This window comes from Chrysemys picta, chromosome 9 (assembly GCF_011386835.1).
Source record: "Chrysemys picta bellii isolate R12L10 chromosome 9, ASM1138683v2, whole genome shotgun sequence".
NCBI classification, from domain to species: domain Eukaryota; kingdom Metazoa; phylum Chordata; order Testudines; family Emydidae; genus Chrysemys; species Chrysemys picta.
The window spans coordinates 32808221-32821522 of NC_088799.1; the positions used below are offsets into that span (position 1 = coordinate 32808221).

The window sequence follows — 13302 nt, forward strand, 5'->3', positions numbered from 1 at the left end:
TAGCTAAGCAGTGTACAGCACTGGTTCAGGAGGATCCATTTTGAGAACTATTTTCAGCAACAGATCAATTTCCTAATGGATAGGACAGTAGTAGTCTTGCATGCATAAACTAGACGTAGTAGTAAGCTATTGCTTGGAATACATGATATACAACAGCCATCCAAGGCGTTTTACAAGAATTTGTTGTAATGGTTTCTAGTTTGCAAAACCCATAGTCTCCAGTGGTTTCTGCCAAGTTGGACAGGAAACCACAAGCACTATAGCTGGTCCTCCCAACTTTATTTTCCAGTGTACAGCGCCTTGAATTTGGTATTCGCTAAAAGCCTTGCTCCTAGAGTAGTATTGAGCATTTTGGAATTGGTGTTTCAGGAGTTCCTAAAATGAACTTTGTAAGCCATGCACTATATTGATGCGCTAGAATGTTTTTACCAAAAACAGTGTTACTATGTGGATGCCATAAGTGATTACAAAGAACAAGAGTGAGAGAGAACCACAAAGTTCATACAATCACTGCCCTGCAAACATACTCCCAGTGTGTGCATATGATTTTTTTTTGTTTTTGCTTTTGGCAAAAATGGAACCTGTAATTCACAACTATTGGCCATTGGTTTAGTTCCATCAGTGATAGCAATAGTGAAAGCTGTAACATAGAAATAAATTGGGCATTTTTACCACCCTGTCAACTCACTCATCTGAGCACACACATTCTCTCCAGGCTTAATCAACACAGTGGTGAAAACTCCTGACCTGCCTGAATCCTGTCATGCTAAAGCTTTCTCTGTTGCTACCACAAGTGCTGAATTATGATTTCTGTTGTTGACAGTTCAAATACAGCACCTGCCATGGGTGGGTGACTTTTAGCCCCTTAAAAAAACGTGTAAGTGTGTGGGGGGGAGAAGAGGGGATATAAGGGGCTGGAAATTACATCAGCCTCTAAGTGTAAATTCTGATAAATGTTTGGTGTGGGTTTACTTATCAGGAGCAACCCATTTCTGCAGAGTAAGGTAAACTGAACAATTGAGTACTCTTAAGGGATGCTGTCAAGTTAAAAAACATACTTCTGTTTGAATTATTTTATCTACTATTAGAATGAACACCTGAGATTACTATAGCGTGAAAGATATTGGACAGAAAATGACTGTTCGTTTTTTTGACAGTTTTAGACTTCACTGGGGCTATTCATATGAATAAAGTTAAACACACAAGGCCTAAGCCTGCAAACTTACCTACTTTATCAATATGAGAGTTCTTTGTGTAGAGATAATTTAAATATAAATCTTTACTATAGGCAGCTCTTCTTTTTTGTTGTGAGGTTTTTTCTCACAGTAACAGGATAGAGAAACTTAAAAGAAGAAGAAGATGGGAAAACATGATTGCATAATGACAACATTTGACAGGGGAATCCAGCGGCAGGTTTAGGAGTAATTTCAGACTCTAAACTCCTCTTAAAAAGGACCAGATTTAAGTTGAGTGTAGGAGGGTTCTCTTGAAATACTCGCCATCTATTTTGGCAGATGCGGACTGCCCAGTGATCCAGTTTTGGGTAGCTAAGGTCTTCTATGAATCTAAATGTCCAGTTAACGGTCAAATGTAAGTCAACCTATGGACACACTCCTACTAAATTTTATATGACATTTTTCTTCACTGACCTCTTGTTTTAGAATAAAAGAAACTATTAGTTTAGCATCAATTACACTTGATCTGTGGGGGGTTTAATTTGACACTAGGTAGGATCTGTGTTTATCTCCTCCTCTTACTGCTTTTAGGAAGAAGAGCATGCACCCAATCATACAGAGCACACATTCATGACATCAGCAGTAAATTTAGTGGGCCAGAGCCAGGACAAGCTGTTGGAGATAGAAAACTGGCTGCTGCTTCTGCTTCCACCGTAATCAGTCTCAGGGCTTGTCTACATTTGAAACGCAAAAGGGTTCCCCTCCTCCCCCCAAGTCTCTTTCTTTAAAGACCCACAAAGGGAATAGTGGGCATAACCTTATTATTTTGTCAACCGATTAGGCCTACTTTCTGCCACAGCAATTTTGATTCACTGGGTTCTGGTTCCACACTTTTCTTGTTTACCAAGCATGGTCCTTGAGTTATATCAATAGGCCTTTGTGTTTGGACTAATTCAGTCTTTCTATTTCTCTTTCATACCTTTTCCCATCAACATTTGTTACTTTAGGTTATTGTGACATCTTATGAACCTTCATGTATTTTTTACAGTTGAGCCTTACATTTAGAGTAAATTTGTGTTGTTATCACAACACCCATGACTATGCTGTTTGAGCGTATTCCAACACCTCAGCAACATGACTAACATCTTAACACGTAATATGTAGTTCTTTACTCTCCCCCTCCCCTCTGGGGAAAACTGCATGTAAATTTTTTAAAACTTACATTTAAAAAATTAATATATGCTATGTATTTTTACTAGCAAAGGCCAGATTGAAGTAAATGCACCAGCTTTGAATGGAAGTTGGTGTTATTTGTGGTGGTTCTTAAATCCTGTGGGAATTCATAGACTCATAGGGTTAGAAGGGAGTGCAAGGGTCATCTAGTGTAACCCCCAACATTCCATCTTGGACAGGCCCCTAAGAAAGCTGTGCCTCTTGCATAAATGAGTTTTACTTTTGCAGTATACAGCTCTATTGTGTCCAAGAAGTGGAGTTGTTGACTACAGTTCTTGTCCAAGAGCGTTAGGCAATCTCTGAAGGTATCCAGGCCCCAGAACAGTAAGCACCTTTAACGTAAGGGCCAAGACCTTGAATTTGATGTAATATTCTGTGCAGTGCCAATATATTGAATGGAAGCTTGTAAAATGTGCTTGTGAAAGCCTATGTTACTGTGGAGACATGCTACTGGTATTGTATTAATTGGAGTTTCCTGAGGGTTGGTGGTTTCATGTCTCACTATATTGCATTGCTGTACTCCAGATGGGACATGACAAAGATGTATATTACTGGTTTCAGAGTAGCAGCCGTGTTAGTCTGTATCCGCAAAAAGAAGAACAGGAGTACTTGTGGCACCTTAGAGACTAACAAATTTATTAAAGCATAAGCTTTCGTGGACTACAGCTGTAGTCCACGAAAGCTTATGCTTTAATAAATTTGTTAGTCTCTAAGGTGCCACAAGTACTCCTGTTCTTCTTTTTATGTATATTACTGAGGCCAGGTCATTGTCCGCCAGGATGGGAAGCAGTGCCCTAGCCAGCCATATGTGGTAGAAAGCATTGCTTGCAGTTGCTCTTGTATGAGAGCTTAAGTGAGGAATCTAAGAGTGCTCTTAAACTGTGTTCTGACTTAACCAGTTGTGAGCAGCTGTTTGATGATACTCCGTATGAGTTTCATTTTTATAACAGCATTTGTAGAGTGACCAAAATTATGCATAATATTCAGAATGTAGCTTCTATAATGGGAAAATTCTTCTTGCAAAGTATCTCTCCATATGTATTGTTGTCCTCATCTGAGTGATCAGCAATTTCATGGCTTTTCAGCAGGTAGTTACCGTTGTTGGAGAGAAACTTATGTCACAGAGTCAGGAATGGTGATATTTATTTATTTACACTATTTATGTGTTCTTGTCTACACTGTGCATATGAGTCTTGTTATTCTTAAAGTAAAATGCACCCAATCACTCACAGGTAACTTTGTAAACCCCAACTCAGTCACCATGAGCAGTCACCACCACCAAGTGTCGTCATTGCTGTTCTCCCAGGTCTTAACGTATCCTCTCAACTGCTATGAAACCTCCCCTCCTGGCTGCCCTATCACTTTTCAATCAGTAGCCAGAAGAGCAGCATCTGATTCACCATCAGCAGATTAATCACCCTGCTCTCTGTGAATCTAATATTACTACAGTATTATATAATTTTGTTTGCCTTTTTCCTAACTATTTTGCTGTACTAAATTGTTTCACCTGCTTGGTTTCTTGTAATGTAGAGCAAATAGGAATGTGCCCATTTTCTTCTGCATGGATTACTTGTATTTCCTTAGACTGAAATTCATAAAGTACTTGTGTTGTTAAAGTCACTCTGACTCTTACTCTCCTCCTCCACGACATAAAACTAGGTATTTGCTTGCCCCCATACCTATCAGCAAATGTTGCTCCCTTTCTGCAGGTCCCTTCTTCCACATTATTGGTGTATAAAATGGGTCTTACATGTAATATTGAAACATATGGCATTGCTAATTGACTTCACACAAAAATAACCTTTGTTTTTTGCTAGCCAGCTTCTTACCTTATCTATCTGCTGACCTGGTAACTCAATTTTTTGAGACAGTTCATAAAACTTAAGTCTACAGTTAAATCCCTCTAGCTTTTTGTCACAATGAAAAATTCAAGCAAGCTTGAAGAGGAGGTTATTGTCTACCTTGATAACTCTTCTATGTTTTCATGAGACTTCTTAAAAGCAAAATTTAATGTTAACCTTTGTGATTCTGCCTCCACCCTTTTAATAAAAATACACACCCCACCCCCATGTCTTTTGAGAGAGATGGGTGATCATGGAGATATTTCTTCTGCAAACTGAAACATCTATTCCCTTGAGGGTGATTATCTTTTACCGTCTTCAGTAACATGCTTTATCAAGCACAGCACCGAGCTAACTAAAATTAGCCAAAAATGCAACAGTTTACAAGTAAAGATATTGATTATAATAAAGAAAAACCTATATGATGAAGCTATTAGTTTAAGCAATATTTTTTATAAATAGAATAGACTCAGAACTTAATTTTAACTGAACATATGCTAAGAAAAGAGTAAACACATCAGTTCACATCATGGAGAAAAGCCATTAAAACATCCCTTTCATGTTTTACAGCAAATGAATACTGTTGAGATAAAATCATAAATTTAGAAAATGTTTCCCTAGCTGCTGTAGTAATAACGGAAAAAGTAGCCCAGGTGGGGTGGGGGAGGAGGGAAGGACAAGGCCACATTGTTTATTGTAGCCACACTAAAAATCAAGCTGTTTGAATGACAGCCTTCTGTTGCTTGGGTCATCCTCTGGAGTGGAGTGGCTGGGTACCCAGAGCCTCCCCTTCCCCATATTCTTGGGCGTCTGGGTGAGGCGGATATGGAACTTAGGGAGCAGGGCATGCGGTTATACAGTAGATTCAGCTGAGGTCTGTGCTCTTGTTGGCTTTCCTGCAACTCCAACAGATGCTTCATCATGTCCGTTTGCTCCCCCAACAGACGCTTCAGCATGTTCGTTTGCTCCCCCATTAGCCTCAGCATCGCGCCTGCCTCCACTCTTCGCGCTCACTTAATTCTTTCCTGGCCTCTGCCACTGAATGCTTCCATGCATTAAGCAGTGCCTTATCAGTGCGGGAGAACTGCAGGAGCTCGGAAAAACGTTGTTGCGAGTGCAGTTTTTTTTGCTTTCTAATCTGTGATAACCTCAGGGACAGAGATGATAGGGGGAGCATAGAAACATTTGCACCTTGGGGGGAGATAAAAAGGGAGAGTAAAATTTAAGATGATACATTTCTGAGAACAAAAGGGAGACTCTTTCACAGTGAATCAAGCAATTCACAGCGGACAGCACATGTGCTTTAGGTACAAGGTCCCATTTTGCCTTTTATATTGAGCGCCTGCCGGTATGGTGACACATCACACATGGCTGGGCAACAGAATTCAGTTTTCAGGCAGCCATGGTAAGCCTTTTGGTAGGTGGGGTTGGCTTCTTACGCTTTCATAACATGTGGGAATGTTTTCAAACTGCAGCGCCCTCCTTTCCCAGAGCAAGCAATGGGTTGGGTTTCACATTTAAAAGGAGGGACTACTGTTTTTGGGTGGATGTGCAGCACACACCTACCCCCACCCCACCGCGTGGCTATTCTCTGGGATGATCCCTTTTAGCCAAGCGCAAACAGCCCAGCATGAACGTGGTCCTTTTACTGTTCCCTTACAAAAATTCTCCTATTTCCCCCCTAGAATGCCATGCAGTTGATCATAGAAGCGGCATGTGTGTGGCTCTGACCTGGAGCAACCGTTTGCCTCCTTTGTCTTTTGGTAGGCTTGCCTGAGCTCCTTAACTTTCACATGGCACTGCTGTGTGTCCCTGTTGTAGCCTCTGTCCAACATGTCCTGTGAGATTTTGGCAAATGTATTTGCATTTCTTCTTTTTGGTCAGAGTTTGGCCTACACGGATGCTTCTCCCCATACAGCAATCAGATCCAGTGTCTCCCTTTCGGTCCATGCTGGAGCTCATTTGCGATTCTGGGGGGACTGTATGATCACCAGTGCTGCTGAGTTCGCCACACTGACCAAACAGGAAATAAAATTCAAAAGTTCCTGGGGCTTTTCCTGTGTACCTGGCTAGTGCATCGGAGTTCAAAATGCTGTCCAGAGTGGTCACAATGGAGCACTCTGGGATAGCTCCTGGAGGCCAATATTGTCGATTTGCATCCGCACTACCCCAAATTCAACCCAGCAAAGTCGATTTTAGCACTACTCCCCTCGCCGGGGAGGAGTACAGAAGTTGATTTTAAGAGCCCTTTAGGTCAACGGAATGGGGTTGGTTGTGTGGACGCATTCATTTTTAAATCGACCTAACGTGGCTAAATTTGACCTAACCCCGTAGTGTAGACCAGGCCTTAGTCTCCTGAATGTCTAAGTCACTTCTGAAAGTAGGATTTAGGCATATTTGCAAATTTTACCTGCAATCTATGAGAGTCAAGAAATAAAATGTTGCAGAGTCTGGGTTACAAATACTTCAGGGATATAATTCATTTTATTTGTTGGTTAATGGTTTTGTTTTGTTTTATTTTGTTTTGGTCAGTTTTGGGTAGGGGAATTCTGCAGGGAGTGGTTCTTGGCCCTACACTATTTAACATTTTTTATCAATGACCTGGAAAAAAAATCATCACTGATAAAATTTGCACATTACACAACAATTGGGGGAAATGGTAAATAATGACGAGCACACATCAATGATAGAAAGCCATCTGGTAAGCTGGGTGCAAACAAACAAAATGAGTTTAATACAGCCAAACAGAGCTATAGAGTCATTGAATTTAAGGCCAGAAGGTACCCCCAGATCATCTAGTTGGATCTCCTGTATATCACAGGCCACCACCCAACACCCACACACCAAACCCAACAACTGAATTAGACCAAAGTATTACAGCCCTTAGGAGACTAACCTATTATGTGCCACAGACAAAGCATAGGAGCAGGAGTGGCGCCAGGGTTCTTGGCGCCCTAGGCGGGGGTCCTTCCGCGCTCCCAGTCTTCGGGGCACTTCGGCGGCGGGTCCTGGAGCGAGTGAAGGACCCACCGCAGAATTGCCCCCGAAGACCCAGAACGCAGAAGGACCCCCCACTACTGAATTGCTGCGCCCCCAAATCCTGGCGCCCTAGGTGACTGCCTAGGTCGCCTAAATGGAAGCACTGGCCCAGCATAGGAGGGACTGAGGTATCCCACTGCCCAAATGCAATATCAGGGAGTTGATTAAGTGAGAGATACCCAGATGATCTGGCAAGGGACCTGTACCCACATGATTCAGAGGAGGCAAAAAAAAACATCACAGCCAATCTAACCTGGGGGGAAATTCCTTCCCAACCCCACCTATGTCAATCAGTTAGACCTATAGCATGTGAGCAGGAATCATCCAGCCAAGTACCTGAGAGAGAGAATGTTGAGTATCACCTGAGTGCACTGGCTTACCCGGTCCAGTCTCTTATCTCCAACTGTGGTCATTTCTGATGCTTCATAGGAAGGCGAAAAGCAAAAAAAAGAAAGAAAAAAAAACCCCACCACCACCCACAATGCAGTAGGGTGGGAGGGAAAATTCCTTCCTGTATCCTGCAGGTGATCAGCTGAAGCCCTGAAGCATGAGATTTTAGGAACCTGTAAGGAGATACATCTGGAAACAATAAATGTAAGCTATATTTACTGGATCATGGGCTCTATCCTGGGGAGCAGTGACTCAGAAAAAGACCTGAAAAGTCATGGTGGATTATCAACTAACGTGAGTTCCAACTGCAGTGGTTTGACAAAAGAGCTAATGCAGTCCTTGAATGTATAAACAGGGGAATGTGGAATAGGAGTAGGGAAGTCACATTACCTCTTTGTTTGGCACTTGCAATTGCTACTGGAATATTGTGGCTCATTCTGGTATCCACAATTCAAGAAGGACATTGATAAATTGGAAGAAAAAGCCATGAGTGTGTTTAAAGGATTGATAGATAGACTGATAAACAGATTCAGCTTTTATAGTCTATCTTAATAAAGAAAAGATTAAGGGATGACTTGAATACAATCTACAAGTACCTACGTGGAGAACAAAATTTGATAATGGCTCTTCAGTCCGGCAGACAAAGGTATAGCAAGATCCAGTGGCTGAAAGTTGAAGCTGTACAAATTTAGACTGGAAATAAGGTAAACAGTGGGGGTGATTAATCATAGGAACAAATTACCAAAAATTGTGGTGAATTCTCCGTCACTGGCAATTTTTAAATCAAGATTGCATGTTTTTCTAAAAGATATGCTGCAGTTCAAACAGGAATTAAGTCAGGGAAGTCCTATGCCTGTGTTCTACATAGATGATCACAGCGTTCCCTTCCCAATGCACAGTCAACCTGTGGAACTCCAGAGGATGTTGTGAAGGCCAAGACCATAACAGGGTTCAAAAAATAACTAGATAAATTCATGGAGGATAGGTCCATCAATGGCTATTAGCCAGGATGGGTGGGAATGGTGTCCCTAGCCTCTGTTTGCCAGATGCTGGGAATGGGTGACAGGGGATGGATCGCTTGATGATTACCTGTTCTGTTAATTTCCTCTGGGGCACCTGGCACTGACCCCTGTCGAAAGACAGAATACTGGGCTAGATGGACCTTTGGTCTGACCCAGTAGGGCCATTCTTATGTTCTTGCTTTATCTATTTAAAAAATTTCTCCTGGCCTTTGAAACTTTTTTTAAACAAAACATAAACCTTGAGTCAAATCTAAGTAAGTGTCCCTTTTAAAATTAATAATAAAACATTTGTTCTGGTACATTTGTTTCAGAGATGGAAGGCAGTGTGGAACAGTACATGGAGAACTAAACTGAGAGTCAGGAGACCTGGGTTCTGGTTTCCCAGCACAGCCACTAGCCTGCTGTGTGACTTGAGGCCAGTTACTTTCCCTTTCTCTGCCTCAGTTTCTCCATTTGTAACATGAGGATAATGATGTTCACCTTTCTTTTGTAAAGCATTGAGATCTATGAACTAAAAGTGCTGTATAAGAGCTAAGTATTATTACTGTTTATTTTCTCCTTTTTATTGGCCAAAAACTGTGATTCCAGTTGAAAGAACTGGTTTTGTAGACTGACTTAGGGTTACAAGCCTGATTACAAGCCCTTCAGGTAAAAGCTGAGTACATCACTTATATATATAGACGCAGGACCTATAGAATTCTTCATGGGCTTTAAAGGCCAAATCCTTACTCAGTTAACTCACCTCACCTGAAATAAGCAGGACAATTCACAGGAACAAGGTCAAAAGGATTTGACTCCAGATCTGTACTATTGGTGGTCTCTGTCAGTTGCCTGTTTAACCTTGTCAATTAGGAATTTTCTGTATTTATATCTATCTTTATTTATAACAATTTTAAAACAGTTATTATCTCTCAATAGGACATTACTGGGAATAGTTACTGGGTTCTAAGAGATTCCCACTTAAACTTGTTAGCTTCTGGAAACTGATTCAGCAGTGAAATGCTTGCTTAACTTTAGGCATTGAATAGTCCCACTGTATGTGTAGGTACCTTCTTCTAAATGACTGAATAGGACTACTATTATGCTTAAAGCTAAACATATCCTTAAGTGTTTTGCTGAACTGGGGCCAAAGTGTACTTGAAATTTAGTTTCTTTTGTATATGTCTATTGTCCCCTGTTTAAGAATTCTAAAGTTGAGGAGAGACTCAATCAGTTGATGATAGGTGTTTCTTTTTTCTGGATTAAAGTCTACATGTAAAATCCACAGAACTAATCTAAATTCACTCTTGGATCTCAAAATTAGGGGCCGGGGGGAATAACCACACAAACACACACGTACCCTAAATACAGTTCTGATTTTACTGTGGTCCACAACTTTTGTTGTTTCTTGTTTTTATTGCAATGAAAACAAAAAATCTTACTTCACTAAGAAGAGCAAATTATCATTCTAGCCATTGGAATATGCATCTTTTAGTAAGGTAAATCTGGTTCTGGATTCCACTTCCACTTCAAATCTGGATTCTGGATTCCACTTCCCAGGTCAGTAAGAGGCTGGACACTGTACAGGTATTTCTTAATTTTTTATAGCTAGGTCTCATAGTGTCACAACAGGTGGTGTGTCCAGCATCACATATCAGCACAGAAACAAAGGACCAACATGCCTGTCCTTCAGGTCAAAGGTTAGGTACCACAGTGCAGTTGCTGCAGGTGAACAGAAGGTGGGACATAAAATGGCAAAGAGGAAGTGGTAGGTAAACATATCCCATTCTTCTCCAGCCTAGACAAGAAAGTCTTTTTTTAAAGAACCAGGGGAGCAGAGTTCATTCAGAAAAAAAACCACTGTCAAAGGAGCTAAAGTATTAAATCAGTGGCTTAAAATATTTTAAAGTACTATTGTAGCTAGATGTTTAGTAATTTTTGGCCACTTAGTCACAGATTTGATCACAATATTTAAATTCAGGATAAAAGATGGTTCATTGAAGTTCCAAAGCTCCATCCACAACCCATGGCACTGACATTTTATTTTATTCATATTAGTGTACAGATCTTTATAATATCCTCACCCCTCTTCTTTTGTGTGGTTTTTGATCAGCAGTAAAATACTTAAAGATGGTATTTAAATAACTCACTCTCAGTTCCCCATTTGTAAAATGAAGATAATACTTACACCATCCCTTGGAAGTAATTGGATGAGGATTAGTTAGTTTGTACTGGGTCTTAAAGAGATTGTTAGCCAATATACATATGTAAGGCATAGTATAACCAAGTTAATAGGTATAATATGCATGATTTTAATATTATATATATATATAATATATATATGTATACACGTTGAGAAGTTATGTTATCTGAATGTATTACACTCTTCCCATGATTCTGTTCACCCACAGCAAGGATCCCACAACATTGCAAAGCTGAAGTCAGCTTTGGCATTAAAAAATAGGAAACTTGTCAAAACAAAGATACATGAATATTGTGTACCAAGTACTGTTAGGGAGAACTTTCGTGACTCCTCAACACTTGGAATTTAGTATTCAAAAAGAGATATGGGAAAGTAAAGGGACCCACCAAGGTCAAAGGTGGCACAAACCAGAGGGTTAAACTTAGGCCATGTCTACACTACCACTTTTGTCAGAATAACTTATGTCACTCAGGGATGTGAAAAAAAAACCACCCCTGAGTGACATAAGTTACACTGATAGATGCACCGGTGTGGTCAGAGGGAGAGATTCACACGCTGACATAGCTACTGCCGCTCATGGAGATGGTTTTATTATGTCAACGGGAGAGCTCTCTCCTTCCAACATAGAGCAGCAACACACGCGATCTTACAGCTGAATCAGTACAGCTGTGCCACTGCAAGCTCATTAGTGTAGGTACAGCCTTAAACTTTAATTGATGAGTTGTGTGGCTTATAAAATCATACTATAAATGCAACTAGTTGAAATGTGTATCTTTGAAGCATACCTCCTATTTAAGGGGAACATTCTGCAAGATAAGAATTGCTTCCCAGAAGGAGGGTACGTATGTCTCTTTTTCGTATTGTTCTGTTTTGTCTTTAGACAATAAATGTGGCTAAATTGGGTCTCTTGAACATTTTTAATACTGAACCATGAGTGTAGTCAAACAAATGGCTACCGTTTTAGTCAGTGATGTATTAGGTAAGTGTAAATTATTTTACCGAGTGTCAGAGGGGTAGCCGTGTTAGTCTGTATCCACAAAAACAATGAGGAGACTAACAAATTTATTCGGGCATAAGCTTTTGTGGGTAAAAAGCCCACTTCTTCAGATGCATGGAGTCTTTAAGGTGCCTCCGTATTCCTAATTATTTTACCGGTTTCTATTGTAATTCACCTGAACGTATGGGACTCATCCACACTGAAAAGCCATAATCTAGGTCTTCACTAGGAAAAAGGAGTCTCTTTAACCCATGTTAAAATCATAGTGAAGGTAAGAGAGTTGTAGTTTTAACCAATTTTAGCTGGTTGATGTAAACACTAGGGGCTTAGCTTGACCTGCTAAAACATGTGAATACTACAGACCACCTAGTCCAGGGCTCAGCAACCTTTCAGAAGTGGTGTGCTGAGTCTTCATTTATTCACTCTAATTTAAGGTTTCACGTGCCAGTAATACATTTTAACGTTTTTAGAAGGTCTCTTTCTATAAGTCTATAATATATAACTAAACTATTGTTGTATGTAAAGTAAATAGGGTTTTTTAAATGTTTAAGAAGCTTCATTTAACATTAAATTAAAATGCAGAGCCCCCTGGACCGGTGGCCAGGACCTGGGCAGTGAGAGTGCCACTGAAAATCAGCTCACGTGCCGCCTTTGGCATGCGTGCCATAGGTTGCCTACCCATGACCTAGTCTATACTAAGACTTTACCTTGTGGTCATTACAATGGGTTAGCTAAAACATGGTAAGAACACACCTTTTTTTCCCAAGTGTGAACAAGCCTTTCCTGATGCAGTGTACAAGTGCCCTCTGATTGCCCATGCTTAATTACAATAGCTTGTAAATGGTCCTTGCTATTGGCAGGCTTTAAAGTCTACACCCCTTTAAGGCATATTGTGCTGGAATAGGAGAGACTGGGAATGAAGTATAAGGCATATTAGGTGATAGAGTATCTATGCAGGGAAATTTACCAGCATAACTATAGCACTATTACTATAGCACTATAATTATAGTTATACGGATATAACTGCCTATGTAGCCACTCTTATAAGAGTGCCTTTTTGCAGTTTAGCTTATGCTGGCAATTATATAACTATACCAGTATTGCTAAAGACAAGCCCATATAGAGTTAATAGCTTTGCTGTTATATTTTGGCAGTCTGGTTAACAGGACAGCAAGATTATTACTTTGCAACAAAAAATGCTACAATTCAGAGTGATATTTTTTTTTTTAAGGAAAACTTGGATTCTACATACTGTAAAAAAAATTTAGATACTAAAATAACTATCAGGGATTTTTTAGTGCTGTGTTGGTCCCAGGATATTGGACAGAAAAGGTAGGTGAAGCAATATCTTTTATTGGACCAACTTCTGTTGGTGAGAGAGACAAGCTTTCAAGCTTACAAAGAGCTCTTCAGATCTTGGAAA

The 13302-nt window shown here is 40.3% G+C and overlaps 1 protein-coding gene across 21 annotated transcripts in view; it reads left to right on the plus strand.

Moving 5' to 3' along the window:
* TFDP2 (transcription factor Dp-2) overlaps positions 1–13302 on the plus strand; it is a 172414-nt gene that overhangs the window by 101391 nt on the left and 57721 nt on the right. The gene's annotated exons all lie outside the window — the stretch shown is intronic.